Raw genomic sequence first — 20,870 nt, 5'->3', positions numbered from 1 at the left:
CTAAGGACTGTGGATTTAAGAACTTTACTGGTGAATTTTTTTTTCCCACATGGGAGGATTCTTCAAATTCTATTTACTGTAACGGACTAGTAATTTTTGTACTAATCATTGTATATTGTTTGTCAATAACTTACTTAAATACCGGCAGTCAGAGTCTTATGAAGGTTAGTAGTCACATCTCAGTGGTTATCATGAAATGATAAAAGGAGGGAATGTGTATAGAGTATAACAGGTAGGGAAAGAGTTAAATTCTGTGTTCTGTGAAACAAGAGGTTCAGCTGAACATGACTCAGATCGGAAAAGAACTTAGTTAACAATGGAGTGCTGGAGGCAAGAGTAACGGGTTAACAAGGTGAAAAAGCATTCATTATGTGAAGCCAGTTATTCATTGTGTAATAGTAGATGGTTTAATTTTTACTGTTGACACTCGCTGATTGTAATGGTCACCCAATCAATATGTATGTTACTTATCTGGATGCTCCTCCCTGTAAAATGAATAAATAATTCATTGAAAAACTGCTGTTCCAGAGAAGATGGTGAACTCCTGTTTCTGTGCAAGTGGGCGATCATTCTCTCTCCCTCCAGGGCCCGGAATAAAGATGAAGGATGTAAAGCTATACTGTTTCCCTGAGCGTTTTGCTTCAACTAAGGTGACAGGACTGGACAACAATACCAGTATTGGCCTATTTCCCTCTGAACATTTCCTATTCATATACCCATCCAGTTGCCTTTTAAATTTTGTAATTGTACCAGCCTCCACCATTTCCTCTGGCAGCTCGTTCCATACACGCACCAACCTCTGCATGAAAATGTTGCCTCTTAGGTCCCTTTTAAATCTTTCCCCTCTCACCTGAAACCTATATCATCTAGTTTTGGACCCCTTCCTATCCATGCCCCTCAAGATTTCATAAACCTCTATAACGGTCTTCCCTCAGCCTTCGACACTCCAGGAAAAATAGCCCCAGCCAATTCAGCTTTGCTTTATAACTGAAATCCTCCAACCTTGGCAATATCCTCACACATCTTTTCTGAACCCTTTCACAAGTTTCACAACTTATTTCTTATAGCAGGGAGACCTGAATTGCATGCAGTATTCCAAAAGTGGCCTGACCAATGCCCTGTATAACTGCAAGATGACATTCCTTACCCAAATGTAACACCTCACATCTATCTAAATTAAACTTCAATTAGTTATTATTTACACAATACCAGTATCAACAATTAGAAATCATAACCCAAACTTGATTGGTGTGGTTAAGGGATGCTACATGCTGTTGTCAAAGTTAGGCAAAGCCCCAACCTACCAGAGTACATCTGCTTCAAATGGATGCTTGAAACATAGGGTTTCTGCTTACAAAATGAACCAAATCCATTGCAACAGGTAAACAAACAAAATAAGGAATAAACATGATGTCAATTGAACTGGCAAGTTTGAACACAAGGACTACATGCACAGTATTAAAAGATAATTTAGAGCTGGTCAATAACAAATGCAATATACCAGAGATAAAAAAAATGTAACACATGACAAACTATGTCAATGCAGTCTTCCAACAGGAGAAAAGGTTCGCTGAGAATGAATCACTGAAACGAAAGCACTGCATTTACTTAGTTGGGAAGGGTTCAAAAGCCATATGTGATGTATTGAAGCCGGGGGGGGGGGGGGGGGTTCGTTCTCCTTGTCCTTGGAAGGACATACTTGTCATTGAGGGAGTGTAAAAGGGGTTTGCCAGACTCATTGCGGAGACGGGGAGGGTTTGTCTTGTCATGTGACATTGAGGAAACTGGATCTGCATTCTCTACAGTTTTGAAAAATTAGAAGGGATCTCATCACAAGTTACAAAAATTCTTACAGGCCATGACAGACTGGTCACCAGGCAGACCAGAGAACATGGTCTGAAATGGCCTACCCCTTATTTTGAGATGGAGATCAAGAAGAATTTCTTCACTCATGGGGTGGTAAACCTTTGGATTCTGTTATCCAGAAAGATGCAGAAGCTCAATCATTGAGCATATTCAAATAGATATTGATAGATTTCTTGAAATAATTACATCAAAGGATATGGAAATATCCCAGGGAAAAAAAGTGTTAAAGTAAATGATTAGCCATGATCAAATGGAAAGCAGTGCTGGGCTCAACAGGATTGAATAGCCTATTCTGCAGCATCATTACACCCTTCATTCACACGTAGACAAAATAACTGAGCTCTGGAGGTGAAGTGAGGTGATTTGACATCAAGACAGGATTTACTAAGCATGGCATCAAGGAGCCTGAGCAAATGGAAGCAATCAGAATCAGGGAAAACTCTGCTGCTTGGAGGCATGTCTAGCACAAAGGAAGATGGCTGCAGTGTTGGAGGTCAATCATGTCAGCCCAAGGAAATTAATACAAAAGCTCTTCAAGATTGCGTTCTCAAGTCCACGGGCTATTCGACGCTTTGAGCTTATTCCACCATCTGGAACTGGATTATGGTTGATCCAACACTCATGTCCACTTTCCTGCCCTTTTCCCTTAACCCTACATTCCCCTACTGATCAAGAACCATCTCAGACTTAAATATACACAATGCGGTCCAAAGACAGCCTAAGGGAAGGAATATCAATTTCCTGGGTCCAGGAATCTTCAATTGTATCATTCACAGAAGTGGAAATGCTGTTGATGACCATAATACTATAAGACATAGGAGTGGAAGTAAGGCCATTCGGCCCAGCGAGTCCACTCCACCATTTAATCATGGCTGATGGGCATTTCAACTCCACTTACCCGCATTCTCCCCGTAGCCCTTAATTCCTTGTGACATCAAGAATTTATCAATCTCTGGCTTGATTTAGCATCCCGGCCTCCACTGCACTCTGCGGCAATGAATTCCACAGACCCACCACTCTCTGGCTGAAGAAATGTCTCCGCATTTCTGTTCTGAATTGACCCCCTCTAATTCCAAGGCTGTGCCCACGGGTCCTAGTCTCCTCGCCTAACGGAAACAATTTCCTAGCGTCCACCCTTTCCAAGCCATGTATTATCCTGTAAGTTTCTATTAGATCTCCCCTTAACCTTCTAAACTCCAATGAGTACAATCCCAGGATCCTCAGCCGTTCCTCGTATGTTAGACCTACCATTCCAGGGATCATCCATATGAATCTCTGCTGGACACGCTCCAGTGCCAGTATGTCCTTCATAGAAACATAGAAACATAGAACAATATAGTCTATGCTTGTATTCTTTTTTCCAAAGTGCAAGACCTCGCATTTGCTCACATTGAACTTCATCAGCTATTTCCTGGACCACTCTCCCAAACTGTCTAGATCCTTCTGCAGCCTCCCCACTTCCTCAGTACTACCTGCCTGTCCACCTATCTTCGTATCAATGACTGTACAATGTCTGCACATGCACAGTATCTCATAGTTAAGCAGTGCATGACCACATATAGCAGGTCCTAGACAACATTCAAACTCTGTCTGATAAGTAGCATGTAACATGAGTGCCACAAAAGTAACAGTAATGACCAGTCCCAAAGAGATAATCTAACCATCATCCCTTGACATTCAATGTTATTACCATCCCTAAATCCACCGGTATCAACATCTTGAGCATTACCATTGTCTGGAAACAGAAATTGGTCAGCAACATAATTACTGCCGCTACAACAACAGAGTAGTAGCTGGGAATTACTTGCTGATAAACTCACCTCTGTCTCTTCGATGCTTATTCACCATAACCAAAGCAAAAGGCAGGAGCACAATACAGTACCCTGCAAATGCTTGCATGAATGCAGTTCCAACAACCCAAAAAGCTCAATGGCATCCAGGAGAAAGTAATCTATTTGATTAGCAGACCAGAAATCAGCATTAAAGCACATTGGCAGAAGTGTGTACTATCCGTAAGATGTAGTACCTTCACTCCAAAGTAAGCCTTCCAATAGCATCTTCCAAACCTGTGATCTCTACCAGGTAGAACAATAAGAACAGAGATGTTGGGAACACTGCCAGTTGCATATTTCCCTCCAAAACACACACCATCCTAACTTGGAACGAGACTCCTGTTCCTCCAATTTTTCGGAGTCAAAATCCTGGAACTACTCTCAACAGCATTGTGGGTGTCTCTACATCACAAGGACTGCAGTAGTTCAAACAGGAAGCTCACCAACACTGTTTCCAGGGCTTAGGAATGCTGGCTTGGTCAGCGATGTCTACATTACACGTACAAATAACAAAAAAGTGAGCTTTGGGCTCCAACGTAAGACACACACACACACATACAATTAAATTCAGTGAATGGTGCCAACTGTATTCTCTCTGCCTACCATCAAATCAACATCCAGTTAATCTTATAAGGATCTATATTGCAATGCAGTGTTTCACTACAGAGATGAAAGACCTGTTCCGTGACAAACTCAATACTGCTATCAGCATAAGTCACAAGACATAATGTGTTTACCTACTACAAAACTAAAACTTCTAAAAGAAAATCAGAAATTGCTAGAAGAACTCAAGAGGTCTGGCTGTCAAGGGTCACAAGATCCAAAACACTAACTCTGCTTTATTTCCATAGATGCTGCCAGACCTGCTGAGATTTTCCACCAATTTCTGATTGCTTCAGATTTCCAGCATCTGCAGTTCTTTAGGTTTTTTTGTTCAATGCTGGAACTTCTAAAATCTCACATTTTTCCTGAACGAAGGAACTTTTTACAAAGCTATTCAGTATTTTTCAGGACCAGCACTCATTTCCCAGGCATCTGTTCTGGTGCCTATATTCATTTGATGAAAACTTTACAGTAACTTTCACCACAGAGTCATAGAGATGTATAGCATGGAAACAGACGCTTCAGTCCAACTTGTCCATGCCAACCAGATATCTTAATTTAACCTAGCCCCATTTGCCAGCATTTGGCCCATATCTCTCTAACTCTTCCTATCCAGGTACCAATCCAAATGCCTTTTAAATGTTGTAATTGTACTAGCCTCCATCACTTCCACTGGCAGCCCATTCTATACTTGCACCTCCCTCTGCATGAAAAAATTGCCCTCAGGTCCCTTTTAAATCCTTCCAAGTCTCACCTTAAACCTATGCCCTCTAATGCTGGACTCCCCCACCCCAGGGAAAAGACGTTGTCTATTAACTCTATCCATGCCCCTCATGGTTTTATAAACTGCTTTAAGGTCACCCCTCAGCCTTTCCCTGACGCTCCAGGGAAAACAACACCAGCTTATTCAGCCTCTCCCTATTGCTCAAATTCTCCAACCCTGGCAACATCCTTATACATCTTTTCTGAACCATTTCAAGTTTCACAACATCCTTCCGATAGGAGGGAGGCCAGAACTGCACATAATATTCCAAAATAGTTGTATATGTTTGCTAGGAAATCTCCTGCTGTCTTGAAAAGATCTAAGAATGCAAGAAATCAGTTAGAATAGACCATAGGTGCCCTAGAACCTGTGCTGCCACTCAATACCATCAAAACTGATTGCTTGCTTCGACTCGATATCCTGCTCTTCTTATCCCTAGAATCAGAGATCAAAAATATGTCGATTTCAGTTTTATATTCACTCATACGGGATTCAAATTCTGCTGGGGTAGAGAATTTTGAAGTTTCACAAGTCTTTGAGTGAAGTCCACATCTTAGTCATAAGTGATCAGCCCTTATCATTTCACTGTGACTAATGTTCCAAGTTCCACAGTGATGTCTCCCAGAGCCATTCTAAATCACATATGTTTCAATGACATAAATGGAACACTGTCCTATCAAAGCCTTGCATAATTGTCCTGGATTTTATTCTTGGATTGCAATTGTGGCCAAAATGCTATACCATTTTCTTTCCTCATTGATTGCTGTACCCTGCAAGCCATGTACCTTTGATAACTACATGAGCCTCTGAACATCAATGTTTACAATTTGTACTTGTTTAAAAATTTTCCTATTCTCGGGCTGAAAGTCAATAAGCTCACAATTCTTAAGCCCAGGAAAAGGCCATGCAATCGCTCTCCAAAAAGTTTTTAACACCATTTTTTTCCATAAACTTGCAATTATTATTTTTCAAAGAACAATCCAAATCCCTTTTTAATGTGTTAATTGAACTGGTTCTCAGGCAGTGCATTTCAGACCTGAACTACTTGCTATCTCTTAAAGCCGTTTTAGATATCACTTTCACTTCATTTACTAATTACCTGTATTTCAAATCTGTGCCCTCTTGGTTTCAATCCTTTCATTAGTGGGAAATGTTTCTCTCTATCTACTTTGTCATGACCCTTCATAATTTTGTGCTGAAGGGTCAATGGACCTAAAACGTTAACTACTTTCTCTCCACAGATGCTGCTAGGCCTGCAGAGTTTTTCCATCAATTTCTGTTTGTGTTTCTGATTTCCAGCATCCATAGTTCTTTTGGATTCTCATTTGGCAGAGATTTACCACCTGAACTTGATGCAAGAATAAAATTCTCTGTATGACTATTTAGATAATCACATAATTTTACATCCTGAAACAAGGAGCTTGTTCATCATAATAAGCAGAATTAAGATATTCATAAAGCCCAATCTCTGGGACACCGCTTTATTTCAGCCCATATAATGCTGTTGAAATAACCAACTGCTATGCCAAACAGTGCAAGAACAACTGCAAGTAGATGTTGGGGATGAAGATATAATAGAAAATCACGCCATGCATTCTCAAATTTGATGAACATAAAAATTCACTTCCAATGGATTTAGAGATGCAAGAGGTAAACCCTAAAAAGACAATCATTGGAATATTAATAGATGGTGCTGGCATGGTGGCAATTTCACTGGACAAGTAAACCAGAGGACTAGATATATGCTCTGGGGACATGGGTTCAAATGCCACCATGGCAGAATTTGGAATTCAATAAATATCACAGTTTGAAAACTAGTCTCATGGCAATTGTGTAATCGCTGTTGCCTGCTCCAGCGATTACTCCAGTTTTGCTCCAGTAAAACTAAACTAAAACAAAAATTTCACTAATATCTCTTAGGAATGAAATCTGTATTCCTCACCCTGTTTGTAAACCATTCAACGCCAAACTCTCACGATTGTGGTGGACTCTAAAGTGCCAGTTACAGTGGCCCTATAGCAATGCTGTTTTAACCTCTAATAGGTCACATAGCATTGACCCTGGCACAGGAAATGACAGTAGCAAATCCAGCCAGGGGCTTCAGTGAAAACTAGGAGAGCAGACCACAGCAACAACCTAGCTGTTATATACACTGAATCAAATCTTAGATGACGACGGCAAGGACATCACCATCCCTAGCCCTGGATACAATCTGAATAAATGGCTGGAAAAAGCCTGAAGAGCTGGCAGAACAATGATGAGTCAGCCTTGGAGTCCTCAACATTTAACTTCGAAGTCACATGGCATCAGTTCAAAAAAATAATGGGCAAGACATCCTTTTGCAAATTGCTCTGCCGTTGTCTAATGAATTAGTACTCCTTCATATTCAATATCACTTAGTTAGAAGCGCTGAGGATGGCAGGGTACAGAAAGCACTCTGAATGGTGACTTCAAAGTCCATCATCAAGATCACCTCAGCAGCACAACTGATTAAGCCCTATAGGGTAGTCTTACTTTGGTGGTGGACAAACAGAATCAATCCTGAGAGATTGGACAAACTCTCATTTAGAAAAGCATGTACTGGTTAGAGATGTCAGCATAGCTTTAAGGAAAGATCATTTGATTCGACTCTCTGAAGTGACAAAGAGGATTGATGACAAAAGAGCAATGAATGTTGTCTACATAGATTTGAGTAAGGTATTTGACAAGACCCTAAATGGCAGAGACTGGTTAAAACATAAAAGCCCAGGGGATACAGGGTAATGTATTGAATTGGATCCAAAGTTGGCTTGGTAGTAGGAAATAAAGAGCAATGGGCGATGGCTGCTCTTATGAACGGAAAGCTGTTTCAAGTGGTGTTCCACAGGGCTCAATGTTCGGATCTCTGCTGGTCTTTTTTACGCATTAATGATTTAGACTTGAATGAGGCAGCAACAATTAGGAAATTTGCTGGTTAGCGTAGAGGTTAGCTGTAAGCTCCAAAATTACATGGGTTGGTGCAGTGGGCAGGAAAGAGGCAAATTGAGTTCAATTCTCATAAGTGAGGTAATTTATTTAAGGAGGTCAAACAATAAAAGGGAATACACAATAAATGGGGATATACTGAAGGGGTAGACGAAGTGAGGGATCTGCACAGGTCTCTAAAGGTAGCAGTACAGATAGATAAGACTATCATGGAAGCATATTCTGCTTCACTGGAAAAGGGATAGAACACAAAAGTACGGCTGAGGCCAAAACTGGAGTACCCTGTGCAGTTTTGGTCACCCCATTACAGGAAATACATAATCGACTTGGAGAGAGTCAGTGAACATTTAATAAAATGTTTCCTGGGCTGAAGAATTGTAGCTATGAAAAGAGAGTGGAGAGGTTGAGATTGCATTTCATGAAACAGAGAAGGCTAAGGGGTGATATGATTGCAAAATACAAAATTGAGAGAGGCATAGATGGAGTAGACTGGAGGAACCTGTTTCACGTGGCAGAGATTTCAAAAACCAAGGTAATAGAATCAAGCTCAGTAGAAGGATTAGAGGAGATGTGAGGAAAAACTTGTTTTAATGCAGAGGGTGGTAAGTGCCTGGAATCCACTGCCTGAATTAGTGGTGAAGGCAGATATCCTAAACTCTCTTAAAAAGTACCTGGACCTGCATTTAAGTGCTGTAAGCGGTAGGGTTATGGGCTGCATGCAGGAAGATAAGATTAGAAAGCGCATCTGTGTCTCTTTGGGTTAGCATGGATAAGATAGGCTGAACGGCCTCTTTTGGTGCTGTATCATTTCTATGGTTTTGCAGATCTCGGACATGGCTAATCAACTGCCACTATGACAAGTGGAAAGGGAAACAACAAGAGGGAAAACCTTGACTTGCCTTCATCAGTCCAGTAGAGTGAATACAAAGTCCCATCTTCATCCTGAAGGTATCTTATTGGTACATTGTTCTAATTTTGCATGGTGGTAATATTGCGCAGACCTGGCAACTCAGGCATTAAAGCAGCACCATTGGCCAGTCATGAATGGTAATGAACAATTTAACATATTTCCACAAATATCCCCATCCACAATAAAGGGGGAAGCCAGTACGTCAGTACAAAAGACAAGGCTCTTCAGCCAGGTGTGCTGAATGAATGATCCATCTCTACCTGCGAAAGGGATGCCATCAACAAATACCAATTATATACCAGTTAATTATATCCACTCCACATGATACAATGAGATGGCTGAAGGCACTGGATCCTTCTAAGGTACGGAGCCTGATAACATTCTAGCAATAGCACTGAAGACTTGCACTCCAGAACATCTCATGACACCTCAAATACTGAAGCACGTGAAATGGAAACATCCAGGTTTGGGCTGACAAGTGGCAAACACTATTCATGGCACACAAATAGCAGGCTATGATTATTTCCAACAAGCCAAAATCTAATAACTATCCTTGACACTGAATGACATTGCCATTGCTGAATCCCCCACTATTAACATCATGAGTTATCCCTGGCCAGAAAATGAACTGGACCAACTCCAAAAATACAAGAGCAGATCGAATACTTGAAATTCTGCAGGAAGTAATTTAACTCATATGATTAGATTATCTAGTGTGGAAACAGGCCCTTCGGCCCAACAAGTCTGCACCAACCCTCCTAAAAGTAATCCACCCAGACCCATTTCCCTCTGAATGATGCACCTAACACAATGGGCAATTTAGCATGGGCAACTTACCTGACCTGCACATCTTTGGACTGTAGGAGGAAACCGGAACAGACATGAGGAGAATGTGCAAACTCCACACAGACAGTCGCCCAAGGCTGGAATCGAACCTGGGACCCTGGTGCTGTGAGGCAGCAGTGCTAACCACTGAGCTATTGTGCCACCCTATATCTCAATGCCAGTCCACCATCTACATGGGACAAATCAATAGCATAATGGAATACTCCCCACTTGCTTAGATCAGCGCAGCTCCAACAACACTCAAGAAACTGCACACTATCAGGACAAAGCAGCCCACTGAACTGGGGCCCTATCCACACCCTTCATTACCAACATACAGTACCAATAGTGTGCACCATTTGCATGATGCACTGCAGTAACTCACTGAAGCTCTGTGACAACACTTGTCAATCCATAGATTCTACCACCTACAAGGGCCAGGGTAGCAGATATAGAAGAACATCAGTACTTGTAAGCTCACCTCCAAGCCACACACCAGTCTGACGTGGCAGTGTATTGTCATTCCTTCATCGTCTCTGGGCCAAATGCTGACTGGGCCATCAACACTGCATCCACGCACAATGGTTTTAAAACTAGCCACAGAGCCCCCTCCTCAGCTACTTCAGGACAGTGACAACATGGCACCATGTCAACAATGTGGATAAGTGCACAACTATATCCTGTCCACAAAAAGCAAGTTAAATCCAACATGGCCAACTACTGCCCTATCTGTCTTCTATCAACAACATGACAGAAGGAGTTGTCAACAGTCCAGACAATTGGCACTGCTTATTGACCCTTAGTTTGGACTATTCAGCTCTTGACCTCATTGTAGCCTTGGCCCAAATATGGACAAGAGCTGAAATCGAAAGGTGAGATTAGAGCAACTGCCTTTGATGTTAAAGTAGTATTCGACAGAGTACAGCATCAAGAGTCCTCAGCAAACTTAGGCCAATGGTGTGATTAAAGCTGTGTAACTACATACATTAATATAATTTTTAGAATTTGGATTTCAAAATGGAGGCAGATGAATATGGACTACTTCTATGAAGGATGTTCTTTTAGCCAAAAAGACAAAGTTAAAGAGTTCTTCCAGGACATGTTCAATGTCAACAGGTAGGTGTCCCAACAAGGGATGATACAGTACTGGATCTAACTCTAGGAATGAAGCAAGTCGGTTGGTCGAGGTGAAGTAGGGGTCGAGAGTGTAGTGCTGGAAAAGGTCAGGCAGCATCCAAGAGGCAGGAAAATCGACGTTTCGGGCATAAGCTCTTCATCAAGACTTCTGATGAAGGGTTTACACCCGAAACGTCGAGTCTCCAGCTCCTCGGATACTGCCTGACCTGCTGTGCTTTTCCAGCACTATACACTCAACTCTGAGCTCCAGCATCTGCAGTCCTCACTTTCTCCGAGATGAAGTAGGAGTCCATTTCAGTAATAGCAACCAAAATATTATATGTTCTCAGTTTCTGGAAAAGGAGAACGATGATCTGCAAAAAAGGGCTTTTGGATTGGAGGCAAGCAGATTTTATTAAAATAAGACAGGATCTGGGCAGAAGACAGAAAATAGAGAACAGGAACAGGCCCTTTGGCCTATCATGATGCTATTTCTAAACTCACCCTACCTGACTGCAAATTGCCCATGTGGCTTTATCCGCTGCCTGTTCATGTGTCTGTCTAAATGCCTTGTAAATGTTGCTATCATATTCACAAATGTGAAGTGATGTGATGTATTTTGGGAGGTCAAATGCAAGAGGAAAGTATCTAAGTGGCCAGAACCTTAGGAGCATTGATATACAGAGGGATTTTGGTATCCAAGCCCATTGCTCCTTAAAAGTGGCAACAGAAGTGGATAAGGTTGCAGTGAAGTGTAGAGTGTTCCAGGCACCTACTTTCCTGTGTAAAAAAATACTTTCCTCCTTGAAACTGCACCTCTCATCTTAAACCATAGTGTTTGACATTTCCACCTGGGAAACAGACTCCTAAATGTTCAGACTATGCACACATTTCATAGCTTTATAGAAATCGGTCAGTCTCCAATGCTCTAGTGAAAATAATTTAAGTTTGTCTAACCTGTCCTTACAGCTAATACACTCCAATCTAGGGAAGATTCAGGTCAAAAGATAAAAGCAAAGATAAAAGCAGCTCTGACAAAGGGTCAGTTAGACTCGAAACGTCAGCTCTTTTCTCTCCTTACAGATGCTGCCAGACCTGCTGAGATTTTCCAGCATTTTTCTTTTGGTTGAAGATTCAGGTGAACATCTTCTGGACCCACTCCAAAGCTTCCACATCTTTCTGAGTGCAACAAGCAGAATGTTCACAGTACTCCAAATATGACCTGACAAAGGTCTTGTACAGCTGCAACATGACTTACCAACTTTCTTTTCAATGACCCAAATTATGAAGGTTAGCACGCTGTGCGACTTCACTGCAACCTTATCCACTTGTGTTGCCACTCTTAAGGAGCTATGGACTTGGATACCAAAATTCCTCTGTATATCAATGCTCCTAAGGGTCTGGCCATTTACATATTTTCCTCTTGCATTTGACCTCCCAAAATACATCACTTCACATGTGTCAGGATTAAATGCCATCTGCCATTTCTCTGTCCAACTTTCCAGCTGATCTATTTCCTGCTGCACCCTTTCTCACTGTCCACAACTCCAATTTTTTGGGGGGGGGCTCAAAATGGAAAGCCCAATCAAAATGCTCCCTTAAAAATAAATCAGCTAGCTATGCAAATGTATGCAATCCACCCACAGATAAAGGTCTCCCACAATCAGAACTAAAAATGACTATAAATCCCTGTAAAAAAAAGTAATTTATTTTGGAAATTGAATACCACATCTATAACAAGCACACAGAACACGTAGCTGTTTAGCCATGTAACCAACTATTCCATATGACTCATTTTCCCCTAGGTCACAGCTCATCTATGATAAATAGATACTTACAGTACTGCTTTGCAAGATTCCAGTGCTACTCCAAGACCAAAATTCAATTTTTTCCTCAGTGCAGGTTCTGGATATTTTCTCCAAGGGCCTTAGCCCTTATGAAAAAGGCAAGTGTTCAACAGCTTCACAAGCCAGGCTCTTATCCAAGTAAAACTTGCTGACTGAACACATAACCAAAAGTTAACAGAATAGAACATGAAATAAATAAAACTTAGTGAAGAAAGTAAAGATTCACAAAAATAAGTTAATTAACTATAGTGTGTACTGTGTCATCTGAGGAAGTGTAGCTGATTGGCTATGTTTTGAAAACAACAAAGAAGGAGTCTACACCACCCTTTTTTCAAATTTGGGAACAAATTTCAGGGATACCTCAGTATCAGCTGTACTGCTTTTGTGACATTTTCTACAGCAGCTTCAAGCTGTCTTTGGCCTTGAAATCTCTGCACATTCAATTCCAAATTAAACTTGAGTTTCTAACTCCTTTTGTCTTTCCTCAGGCTTGCCATACTTCCCTTGGACTCATTTTGCAATGGGCTGAGTCCTGGACAAGCCCAGTTGTTACAACCACACCAGACATATCCTCAATGTGGTCTGTGAATTAAGAAATTATATAAACTCAAATATAAACCCAATTTTAGTTTGAGCATTTCACTTCAAAAATAACCAGCAAAGTTATAGTCTCAAATAAAGATGACAGTTGTTCACTAAAATTGGAACTATTATGAGCTAAAACTACATTTAAAGGTTATCTTATATCAAATACAAAATACTTACAAAGAAGAAAGTAAGATCAGACTTTATAATCATTGCAGGTCCGGTTTGTTTGAAGATTCTCAATCAAAACTGAAAGAGTTGAAAACTTAGACAAAACTCAGCCACTACAATATTTTTTTTTCCCCCAATAGTGGTGTTTACGTCTGCAGCAATTCAGCAGGATTTGAGGTAGTAGGGTTGTTGGTTTGTTGTTCTCTCAATGTTCTGCAGTTATGGCAATTGGAGATTTCCTGTCTCTTTCAACAGAATAACAACTGATTCTTCCCTTCTTGTGCTCCCTTTGCCCTCTCAGAATCAGAGAACTCCGACAGCATAGGTAGTCATTCAGTTCTATTACCTTGTGCATACCCCCCGCCTTTTCTCCATATCGCTGCACACCATTTCAATCCAAATAATCTCACAATGCCCTCTCGAAGTCCTCAATTCAATCTGCTTCCACTACATTGCAAGACAGTCCAGGTTGAGAGAAAGAAACAAACTGTTTACAAAACAATATTGATAGATTAAGTTAACAAAGGGTTGGCAAATGGAGTATAATGTCAGAAAATATGAAATTGTTCATTTTTGAAGGGGAATTAAAGAACAGAATATTATTACATGAAGAATATTATTACTGCAGAAAGCTGCAACACAAAGGATACATGGCCACAAAATACAGAAAGCTAGCACACAAGTACAGCAGGTCATGAGGCAGCCTAATGGAACGTCGGCCTTTATTTTAACGGGGTTTGAGTATATGAGTAGGGAAGTTTTAATGCAACTGTACAAGGTGCTGATGAGAGCAGATTTGGAGTACAGTGAGCAATACTTTTGGTTCCTTTATTTAAGGAAGGGCATCATTTCATTGCAACCAGTTCAAAGAAAATTCACTGGGATGTTCCCTGGTAGAGAGGGATTGTCTTATGAGCAATGGCTAAACAGGTTGGGACTCTGCTCACCAGTGTGTAGAAGAATAAAAGGTGATCTCATTGAAACATTCGGAAATCTTAATGGTTAAAACAAGAACAGAAAACAAAGTATTACCAAAAAATGTCTTACATGTGCTGGAACTCTAAAACAAGAGAAATTGCTAAATAAACTCAGCAAGTCTGGCAGCATCTGTTGAGAGAAAGTAGTCAACATTTTGGGTTCAGTGATTCTTCTTCAGAACTGATGGTAACTAGGAAAGGGTGATATATGCGCTGAAGAATTGGGGGAGGTAAATATATGTGGAGATTGAGCCCCAGAGAGAAAGTACAGCAGTTGGGCAGGCAAAACAATGGATAATGGTAAGCTAGAGAAAAAGAAAAGTTTCTGATGGGGACCATTAGTGGGTAAGAATGTGTTGGCTGTGATAAGATCAAAGGGTGAACTGGCAAGACTTGGGATGTGGGGCTGGGTAAAGGAATGGAAGAAGGTCATACATCCATAGAAATATATAGCACAGAAAACAGGCCCTTCGGTCCAACTCATCCATACCGAATAGATATCCTAAATATATCTAGTCCCATTTGCCAGCATTTGGCCCATATTCCTCAAACCCTTCCTCTTCATACAACCATCCAGATGACTTTTAAATGTTGTAATTGTACCAGCCTCCACCACTTCCTGTGGCAGCTCATTCCATACATGCACCACCCTCAGCGTGAAAAACTTGCCCCTTAGGTGCCTTTCATATCTTTCCCTTCTCACCTTAAACCTCGGCCCTCTGGTTTTGGATTCCCCCACCCTGGGGAAAAGACCTTGTCTATTTACCCTATCCATGCCTCTCATGGTTTTATAAACTTGTGTAAGGTCAACCTTCAGCCTCCAACGCTCCATGAAAAATATCCCGAGCCTGTTCAGCCTCTCCCTATAGCTCCAGTCCTGGCAACATATTTGTAAATCTTATCTGAACTCTTTCAAATTTCATAACATCCTTCCTCCAGCAGAACAACGACTGTGAGGAGTGTCAGGGATCAGCCATGAGTACATAATGGCAGACACGCTCAAAGGGCCAAACAGCCTATTCCTGATACTACTACTAATGGTTTCATCAGATTCCCATAATTACAACATAGTTACAGTGCAGGAAGCTATTTGGCCCATTGCAAACCCATTTTTTTCTCACCTTGTATTTGCTTTTTATTAAACAACATATTTTAAAACTGTGCCCTCTGATTCACTATCCTTGTATAAGCAGAAAAATCTTTTCTCTATCTTTCTCCAGGCCCTTTATGATTTTGAAAACATCCTGCAAATCTCTCCTTAGTCTCCTCATCAAGAAACAATCACAACTTTTTCAATTTATCTTAATAATTCTTTTATTCCTGGAAATATTCTGATAAACCTCTTCTGCACATTCTCCAATACATTAACATCCTTCTAGAACTGCATGCAATACTTCAGATGAGGTCTAACCAGCATCGTATACAAGCTCAGTATAGCTTCCTTGATCTTGTACAGAACCAATTCTGGTCCATTCAATTCATTGAATCATAGAATCCCTACAATGTGGAAACAGGTCATTCGGCCTAACCCTCCCACCCAGACTTATTTCCCTACCCTATTACTCTACATTTCCCATGACTAACGCATCTAACCAGCACACCTCGGAACATTATGGGGAATTTAGCATGGCCGATTCACCCAACCTGCATATCTTTGGACTGTGGGAGGAAATCAGAGGAAACCCAAGCAGACACAGGGAGAATGTGCAAACTCTACACAGACAGTTGCCCAAGGAATCAAACCCAGGTCCCTGGCGCTGTGAGGCAGCAATGCTAACCACTGAGCAAACATGCCCAGCAATGTACTTGCCTTGATGTCAAGACACAGCTGCATGCACTCTGTACACTGAAGACTATACGGCCAACCTATATCCTTTGTGCTTTAGCAGTGCTCCATAAGCACTAATCAAGCTGTTCCAGCACAGGTATAATATTGACAACTAAATACAAAATGTTCAGTTTTGTGCACAAAAAGCAAGATTAATTCAATACTGCCAATCACTCTGACAATAATTTATTTAACTAAACCATTCATCATTCTAGCTCCAAGCAGGGTATGGAGCAGCAGAGAAAACTGAAGCCCAAGTCAGCCACAGGATGGAGCACAGAATGAACAGCCCTGAAGGCAAATAAGCAAAGGTATAGGAAATCTGAAATAAACAATTGCTGGAGAAATTCAGCACACCTGGCAGCATCCATTAAGACAGATACAAAGTTAACATCTAAGAACATAAACATAAAACAGTACGACCCTTTGGCCCACCATATCAGTGCTGAACATCCTAAACCAATTTCATCTGCCTACACAAGTCCAATACATGGAATACAGGACGTCTGGTGGTGGAAGCAGAGTCACTGGGGACATTTAAGTGACATGCACATGGATAGCGGTGAGTTGAGGGGTGTGTAGGTTAAGTTACTAATTAAACCTCAGCATAACATCGTGGGCCAAAGGGCCTGCTCTGTGCTATACTTTTCTATGTTCTATCTATGTTCAATTAGTTTAAAACAACCACATGTTAGAGAAATGCAACTTGTATGGTTTGAAAGGGATTATTTTAATACACATCTAGCAAATAAACAACATGCAACATCACTATAAATTGCTGACACAACTCTTCTCGTTGAAGGCTTTTTAAGTTGTAGGCGGTTCCCATTATAAGAAAAAGGGGGCAGGGGGGATTAGAAACGTATTACTTACAACTGTTTTCACATTTAAGCAGCCATTTTTTCCTGAAAGCATTTCCAGAAACTTTAGAACCCAAACATCCCACTGTTGATGTCAAAATAATGCTACAGACATTAAGTAACTTGGAATCAGAGATCTTACTGTACAAAAAGCTATTCATCTTGCCATGACTGTACTGGCTCTAACAGCTATATAATTGGTCTCATCCTTGTTCATTTGCCCCAGAAGTGGCCAAATTTCCACAAAATGATAATGCAAAAGAATTGGAATTCTCCAGCGCAATCTTAACCTCCAAAGCAGAAAATATTTCACTAAGTAGCTCAATTAAAATCAAAAATAAAATTCAAATTAAATGGTCTTTGCTGATGCCAATTTTAACTGTAACGGATGGAGCACATGCATTAACAAAGATGTCATTCAGGCTCCCCAGAGCACAGCCAGATGCACAACACGTACAGGATACCCTTGCGGCTTCTTGGCTTTAAACAGGATACAAGACCTGGAAATCCTGAGTCCAGATCATTATACTTCATTATTGGATCAAAACACTGACTGGCAAACAATACAGAATCTTTAGGGAATACATCAGTATACACCAACAGCTTCCTTCAGTAAGGAAACATACACCAGACAGAACACAAATAAATCATAACATTTTAATGAATTCTTTACCAAATGTAAAGTGTGTTTTGTTTATAAATTCATTGAGCATTTTGGGGCAATATGGGGCATTTATTGATTATTCTAATTGTTCTTAAGATTGCATACAATTAACTAGTGTGCTAAACCAATTTCAAGGACAGTTAAGGACCACCATATTGAGAATCAGGAATCATTTAGACCATTTCCTTCCTTGAAGGACTTTAGTGAACCAGATGGATTTGCAGGTCTTCTTTCATTCATTTGAAGGTTTTGGTTCTGGCTCTGGCTGAGCCAACATTTACTGCCCTTCCCTAATTGCCATGAAGACAGTGGCGGCGAAATACCTTCTTGAACTTGCATATCTGTCGAGACACCTCAGTGCTTTAGGAAAGGAGTTCCAGAATTGACCCAGTGATAGTGACGGAACAACTATATAGTTTCAAGTTAAGATTGGGTGTGACTTGGAAGGGAACTCACAGATAGTTGTATTTTCATGCATTTACTACTCCTTTCTTTCAAGGTGGAAGTCATCATGGGTTTGAAAAGCACTGTCAAAGGAGATATTGCTGCCAATATGCAACAATGTTGAAGAAAGTGAATGTCTAAACTATAAATGGATTGCCAACAGTAGGATGTTTTGTCGAAGCCTGACGATGATCCTAGATTTTTTTATTCAACTTTTTATTTTAATTAATTGAATTTATATTCCCTTCCCCCTCTTGTGGAATTTTAACTCTTGCCCAGGCTTTGAATTATTAGTTAGCAAGATAACCTCCACGCTATTCTTTCAAGGACCTTGTCTTAGGTAGCCCTTCAGAGTAGATATTGACTTGCTTCCACTTCAATTTGATGAGTGAAAATGATTGATAAGTACAATGTATGAATGGCAGACATTGCTACATGAGGGGCAAGTAATGCTTGAAGAGATTGGTAGACAAGCTGTTTGAAGATTTGCCCCCTCCAACATCTTGACATCACCTTTATACATTTCCAATGAAGTCTCCTGATGTATTTGATGCCCACTCAAATAATTCTCCTATGTACCGGGTAGGCACAAGCCAACAAATTGGCAATTTACTTCCAAGATGCTTCATGCACCTTTCAAAAGAAACTCTCATCCGTTATAAACAGTGGTGGCCAGAAGTGGATACAATGCTCTCGGTGTGGCCAAATTAGCACTTTACGAAAGATCCAGCAACACATTCCTACTTTAGGATTCAATACCTCCAGTTATGAAGCATAAGGCCTTATAGATGAACTACCCCCTCAATATACTAGCTGTGGGTCTGCCTAGTGCCTTGATAGGTTTTATACCCCATGCCTTTGAAAGAAAGGCCAAATTTCCATATGTCTTTCTTATTACCCATTGAAATTGGAAGCCAGGTTTTTGTGCTTCAAGGACAAGGACTTCCAAATCACACTATGCTAACCTTCTGCAATATTTCTCTATTTGAATAATGTTCAGCTCCTCTATTCTCCCACCCAAAGGGCAAAACTTCACAGTTCCCCACATTATATTCCATTTGTCAATTTTTTTACCTTTAACTTAAATGTTAAATCTAAAATTCAACCTTGAATCCTTTGAAGTTCCCTCAAATTACAAGTTTACTGCACAACACAAGCAATATCATATCAAACCAACAATACAGTATTCAAATTCCATTAACTATTTTTAATTTACACATGGGGTGTGGGCGTAGCTGGCTGGCCAGCATTTATTACCCATCTCTAGTTGCCCATGAGAAGGTGGTGGCATGCTGCTTTCTTGAGCTGTTGCAGTCCACATGCTATAGGTAGACCCACCAAGGTATTGGCTAAGGATCTTTGAGAGTTCCTGCAGTGCTTCTTGGAGATAGTACACACTGCTGTTACTGACTGTCGGAAGTGGAAGGAGTGCATGCTTGTGGATGGGGTGCTAATCAAGAGGACTGCTTTGTTCTGGATAGCGCCAAGCTTCAAGTTGGAGCAGCACTTATCCAGACAAGTGAGTATTCCATCACACTCTTGACTTGTGTCTTGTAGAAAAAGTGTACAGGATTTGAGCAGTCAGGAGGTGAGTTACTCACTGCAGTATTCTGAGTCTCTGACCTGCTTCTGCAGTCATAGTACTTAGATGGTGAGTCCAGTTGAAGCTCTGGTCAGGAAGTTAGTACAAGGAAATTCAGTGATGGTAACAGCATTGAATGTCAAGGAGCAGTGGTTAGATTGTCTCTTATTGAAGATTGTCATTGCCTAGCATTTGTGTGGCACGAATCTTACATGCCACATGTCAGCCCAAGCCTAGATATTGTTCTGATTTTGTTGAATTTGAACATGATGCATATTATTAGATTAGATTACAGTGTGGAAACAGGCCCTTCGGCCCAACAAGTCCACACCGCCCCGCCAAAGCGCAACCCACCCATACCCTTACATCTACCCCTTACCTAACACTAGCATGGCCAATTCACCTAACCTGCACATCTTTGGACTGTGGGAGGAAACCGGAGCACCCGGAGGAAACCCACGCAGACACTGGGAGAATGTGCAAACTCCAAACAGTCAGTCGCCTGAGGCGGGAATTGAACCCGGGTCTCTGGCGATGTGAGGCAGCAGTGCTAACCACTGTGTCACCGTGCCGCCCACAAATCCTCAGCGAGCATGCAACTTCTGACCTTCCAGTGGAGATCATTGATGAAGCAGCTGAAAATGATTGGGTCTAGGACACTAACCTAAGGAACTCCTGCAGATGTCTCGAGCAGAAATGACAGACCTCCAACAATCACAACCATCTTTTTCTGTGACAGGTTTGATGCCAACTGGAGGCGAGCTTGCTCCTGACTCCTGTTGATGCCATTCAGTAAATGTAGATTTGATGTCAAACGCTGTCATTCTTACCTAACCTCTGGAATTCAGTTCTTTTCTTCATGCCTGATCCAAGGCTGTAATTAAGTCAGGAACTAGGCAGGCTTGGAAGAACCCAAACTGGGCATCAATGAGCAGACTGTTGCTAAGCATGTGCTCTTGACATCACTTTATCGATGATCAAGACTAGATTAATAGAGCAGCAATTTGCTAAGTTGGATTTTCCCTGCTTTCTG

General features: G+C 41.1%; 1 protein-coding gene across 6 annotated transcripts in view; it reads right to left on the bottom strand.

The window, feature by feature from the left end:
- The window catches only part of ptpra (protein tyrosine phosphatase receptor type A), a 308,647-nt gene that overhangs the window by 216,208 nt on the left and 71,569 nt on the right, over window positions 1-20,870 (bottom strand). The window contains exon 3 of one of the 6 annotated variants that reach the window (XM_043700933.1): window positions 12,718-12,878. The exons of the other annotated variants lie outside the window; for them this stretch is intronic. The gene's annotated coding sequence lies outside the window, so the exon portion shown is untranslated. The remainder of the gene's footprint in view (window positions 1-12,717; window positions 12,879-20,870) is intronic. 6 annotated transcript variants of the gene reach the window in all.

The sequence above is a fragment of the Chiloscyllium plagiosum genome, chromosome 1 (genome assembly GCF_004010195.1).
Source record: "Chiloscyllium plagiosum isolate BGI_BamShark_2017 chromosome 1, ASM401019v2, whole genome shotgun sequence".
NCBI lineage: Eukaryota > Metazoa > Chordata > Chondrichthyes > Orectolobiformes > Hemiscylliidae > Chiloscyllium > Chiloscyllium plagiosum.
This window is presented reverse-complemented; position numbering and strand designations above follow the sequence as displayed.